A 5,515-nucleotide genomic window follows, 5' to 3' on the forward strand; every position below is an offset into this window, starting at 1 on the left:
TATATATATATATATATATATATATATATATATATATATATATATATATATATATATATATATATATATATATTTCAATAAACAAATTAGGCCTATTAAGCTTTAAAATGTTATTATCAAACAGTTTTGAAAAATCCACGTAAACATTTACAACAGCATCAGTAATCGTGGAGCGACAGTGCCCTCTTGTGTCCAAAGTACGCCACTACATGCGTTTCTTGTATGAACTAATGCTGCTTGTCAAAATGCCCTATATGAGATTTGTTAATAATTTCTGTGCTATTGGTTTAGAACGGGGTAGCTGTGGTTCAAAGGTAGAGTGGTTGACCTCTTTTGGAAGGTGCAGGTTAGATTCTCGCCATACTTGTGTTGAAGACACAGAACCTCACAGTACTTTTGTTTGGTACGGGTCGGCACCAGTTTTAGGCACCAGATCTTCCATCAATTTGTGAATGTATGTGTAGGTGGGACTGTGACTGTAAAGCACCTTAGGCCCTCAAGAAGCTAGGAAAGCACTATATAAGTATATCTCATTTATATTTACACAAACTCCACTAAAATTGTCTAAAAAAATGACATAAATTCATTTAACCAGCTTTTGACATTTTTATTGAGTTTCCAGCTATTTATTTAAATCTTTGTTTATCCAGAGAAAACAACCAATTACTTTTATATGTTTTCATAAATTCCATTGAGTGTTTTAATGTTGCAACCTAAATCATATTCCATTAGGTTTTCTGGCATTTCGGGTTTGGTTCCATCACACGAATTGTCAAAAAACTCTGTAGAGAATAAATTATCTGCGCATTATCAACATCAGATGTTTTTAAGCAACTGCTTTTGTCATTATACATGATAAAAAAGCATTACCCTTTGCCAACACTGTGAGCCGGTGAGTCATTTTTGATGATATATAGCTGAGGTTAAGAGTAAACAGGTAAAGAGAGCAACAAATAAAACATTTGGGATCAGGGAAGTCAATATAGCGCCAGTTTGTTGAGTCAACAGCTTCAGAACTGAAACAATTGCACCACCTGCTGATGTAAAATCAAAATGAAGTTAATTGGAGGAATTGACATTTGTTATTGTATTTTTTGGAGCAAACATAACCAATATTTAGCTTACTTTCAACTTCCTGTTAATATTTAGCCCTATTACTTTTTTAAAAGTGCTATTGGCCTTCAAATTAAAATAAAGTGTCTTAATATTGTCATGCATTTGCAGCTGGTGTGGAATTTTTGCTTTTGACTAAAAAAGTTTCTCATTTACATCCACTTATTATTGCTAGAAGTTATCGTTATTACATGAACAAATTCAAAAACGCAGAAATATTTTTATAGAAATTAATTTTCTAGGTCAAATACATATATTTTATTTTCAATGGCTTTACTAATTGCCACTCAGCCAAACTTGTTCATGTCAATTTTCAAAGGAAAATGATTAGAAATCCTTGACCATATTCTATTGAACCTGTTTTCCTTTCATGCTGGTATTCAGTGACACACTCTGAAAAACTGGCAGCAATAACTATTTGAATCCTGAAGAAGTAGAGCTTGTGTAAAACATAAGGCACAGTAGCCTAAATGATTGAGAAAGAGTGTTATAAAACATGGAATCAATCTAAAAAACATGCAAGTTATTAACATTATTTTAATAGAATACATTTATATACATTCATATGTATATAAAATGTCATTTTTAGTCCCTTTAAGCTACAAACAGTAACAAATACTTTATTTGTTGCCAATAATTAATTAGAAAACATTCTGTAAATGAATGGATTATTAGCAGCATGTATTGTTTTATTCATCTCCATCAAAACTGTCACTGACTGTACAAGTTGCATCATCTGAGAATAGAAGAAACTCATGAGTATCTGCACCATAAAAGTGGGTGAACAGCTAAACCTTAATTACCACAAATTGCAGAACAACTGAAAATATGTCACTTCAGGTTGACACTCGCTTTCCCAAAGAAGCTGTGGATTTTATCGGTGTGAAAATAGTTCCAAGCCCTCAGGACTAAATTGGACACTGATGTTGTGAAACGGCACATCTTCAGGTATCACCTCTGAGGATAAAGTTACGGTGTTCTGAGGCGTTTGCAGTTCACCGACATGCCTCGTTGTCAGTCAAAGGACTGCTCTGTTTCTGCGAGTGTCAGCCGGGCCTCTGCCAGAAAACAGAGCTGTGCCCCGAAGCTGCCGAGCTCTGTTGTAGCATGCTAAAGAACACTGTACTGAAGGAATCCGGTGCTGAACCTCACGTTACACATTTTTGTGGCTCTGGAGTCGGCAGCAGCTGCAGCCCGGTCAAAAAAAGTGAGTGAATTTTGTTTGTGGAACAACCTCATTGTGTGAGCCGCTCTAACTCGATGCCAAGTGACTCCTGTGGAACAGATCTGTGTCATCACCTTCACACTTACTCACCTTCTCATCACCCCACACCACTGGGCGGGGTTCATACTTGTGGAGGCTGATGGATACCAAACATTGATCTTCACAGTTGTTGATCGTAGCGATTACATGATGGGACAAAAAAAAAAATCTATTAATAGACATTATAAAAAACAATTTTTCCCTTATAAAGCAGTTTTGCATCTTGTAATACATTTTGCAATCCAAGTAAATGTTAAGATCCTGTTATTACAAAAGTTGTATGTAGTTGTATCTGTTCTGATATTTTAAGACAGCTATGATTTTTTTGTGATTGTTATTTTAGCTACAATTTTGTTATAATTATACTAATAATAATATAGTTATCTTCACAGGTATGAAAAAGAAGAATTTATTTATATTTTGTCAAAATGCAGAAATAATCAGCGGCACTTTAGTGCCTGTTTATAACCTCTAAGCTAACAAAGCATAATGCAGAAAAAAGTAAAAAAAAAAAAACAAAACAATAATTAAAAAAAACTGACAAAAATATGTCTTTTATCCTCTTAAGATCTGGCGTCCACATCCATGGACATCACATTTTGACTGAGCTGTAAAAACAGTTTTTTTAAATTTAGCTTGAAAGTGTTTATTTTATATTGAAGCCGAGCGGGGCACTGTCTATTTACCTCGTCTTGACAGTCTTAAGAACTGTTATCTTAAAACAACAAATGTTATCTTTAAGGTCACATATTCAAAAAGTGAACACCTTTTAACAAGTTATTTTTAAAAAATGAAAAAAACCCAATATTTAAAGATTATTTATAAGTCTGTGATGTGGAATCCTTCTAATTTATGAAAAATACAAATTTATCAGGAAACTTTGCAAGAAGTAATGCAGTAAAAAAGATATACAAGCCGCACTGGACAATAAGCCACATATATTTTGGATATTAGATATTTATTGCATGTGCAAAATGATTTTGTACTGTAAATGTACATGTACGTACATGAGCAGATTCTTTTCGAACAGTGCCACCGGCTCCCTGTGTGTTCACCCAGTCCTCCGGGACATTTTCAAGTTCCTGCTTTTATGTCCTCTGAAGACTTTTCTCGACTTTTGCCGTTGCATGAGCTCTTCGCGCTGCCGCCTCCAACTAAGCTTGTGTGCAGATAGCAAGTTCAGCGGCCTTCTGCGTAAAACTTGCATCATACAAACTTCTTTGTGTGATTTCCACGATGAAGGAGCGAGTATTTGAAAATAATTACTGATTATTAATTTATTGTGCGCGTTCTATCTGCTACAGAATAAGCTAAATGTATCTGTCAATGCTGCAAGTCATTCATGATTGACGAGAAATCTTACAATAAAATATCAAAAGCTAGTGGCATGGATGTTTTACACTCTAATAATAAATAATTTTGCCAGTTCTCAGTTAATGGTTTGTATTTTTTGTGTTTTTGTGTACCTGTACCTGGTTGTAGTTCATTTTGATTATAATATCAATACAATTTTGACACATTTTGTAACAAAATTTTGAACAAAATGTGAACAAAATAAGAATGAAGTTGGTCCATCTTTTTAAATCCTCCTAAAATCTAAAATTAGAACCTATTTTTATAACATAAATCTATTTTTTGTTTAAAAAATAATGACGAGTAATGCCAGTCCAACTTGTCAACCATCATTTATTAAAATATCATCCTCAAAATTTAACCAAAAACTACAGAACAGTTTTATTTATGTATTTATTTATTTTTTATTCATTTATTTATTTATTCAATTTTAAATCAAGTTGTTTTGTTAATCTTATGGAGCACAAGAGATATACTTATTTTAATGAAAATTTATGAAAATATAGATTCAATTTGAGAGCCAATTTTTAAGTTATTTTTGGCGTGTACAAGTACAGTCATTGTGTCTTTATCCATTGTCCTTAAATAAAATAAAATAAAAACACTATCATTACTTTAGGGTTAAAGTGTGCTAATGGTTTTAAATGAGGTCAGAAATTAGTGGTAAACATCGCTGCCTCCCTGCTTTATGTTTGTGTCTTGATGCAGCTCTCTGGGACTAAAGATCTGTTTCCTGTTTGTGTCGCTCCAGCACCGCGACACGATGACCGACACCCCTATAGGAGCTTGAGATGCAGCATTCACCTCTTCAGATTTTTGGGTTGGTTTGATTGACCGACTCTGGGTCTCCCAAAACAACTCTTATTGACACAAAACCTCCATGTACTCCAAAATTACTCACACATAGAAAGCAAACAACCTATTTTAGCGACCACCTAAACATGTCCAGGATGAATGAATCTGGACCAGTTGTGGTTCTGGCCTCCATTTTACAGAATCTTTGCACTAGTGTTTAAATATTAAAACTCTTAATGTATTTGTGGAAATTCCAGCTCGGTTTTTTGTGAACTTGAAAGTATCCTGGTAGGTGGAGGAATTCATCTGTTACTCCAGGTGCTTCACATGGTTCTATCCTTTCTCTTCCTCTGTCTATTCACAGTCTTCCCCACATTTCTATGCAGATGACATTAAACTAATTTTGTCTTTTTCAACAGAAGACCTGACAGTGGTGCCTCCCTGCAAATTACTACCGTTAAGTCAGTGAAGGTCCAAGAATGGAGATAAAATAGTCTTTTATTCGTCCCACGGTGGGGAAATTTCAGGGTAACGGCGGCATTACAGATAGAAAAATTAGTATTTTTCAGTCTTAGACCAATATTCAAGACCAATATTCAAAATACTATAGATAAAAACAACCAGATTTTTCACCAAGCCCTTTCCAACTGTAGATGGCGGACATGCGCTAAAAAGCAGTAGGAATAGGAACAAGAAGAAGTGAAAGCCCCTCCCCGCTTGTCCAGTGTGAACATTATGGCCATACGCACATTTTTTTAAGCTTTTACTGACAATTTTCAAGGACAATACAATTATAGACAAGTCCAGACAACAGATGCACAAGTGATGCGAGAGAAAAATAATGATAATATTATAATATAATTAAAAAATATATATATTAAAACATATATAGGTTACATATTTTATAAAAGTCCAATACTTTCAAATTAATTGTAATGTTTCATAGCAATTTTGGTTTTAACATAGTGAACACATGAGAGAAAAAGTTGT

This window comes from Oryzias melastigma, linkage group LG12 (assembly GCF_002922805.2).
Source record: "Oryzias melastigma strain HK-1 linkage group LG12, ASM292280v2, whole genome shotgun sequence".
NCBI classification, from domain to species: Eukaryota; Metazoa; Chordata; class Actinopteri; order Beloniformes; family Adrianichthyidae; genus Oryzias; species Oryzias melastigma.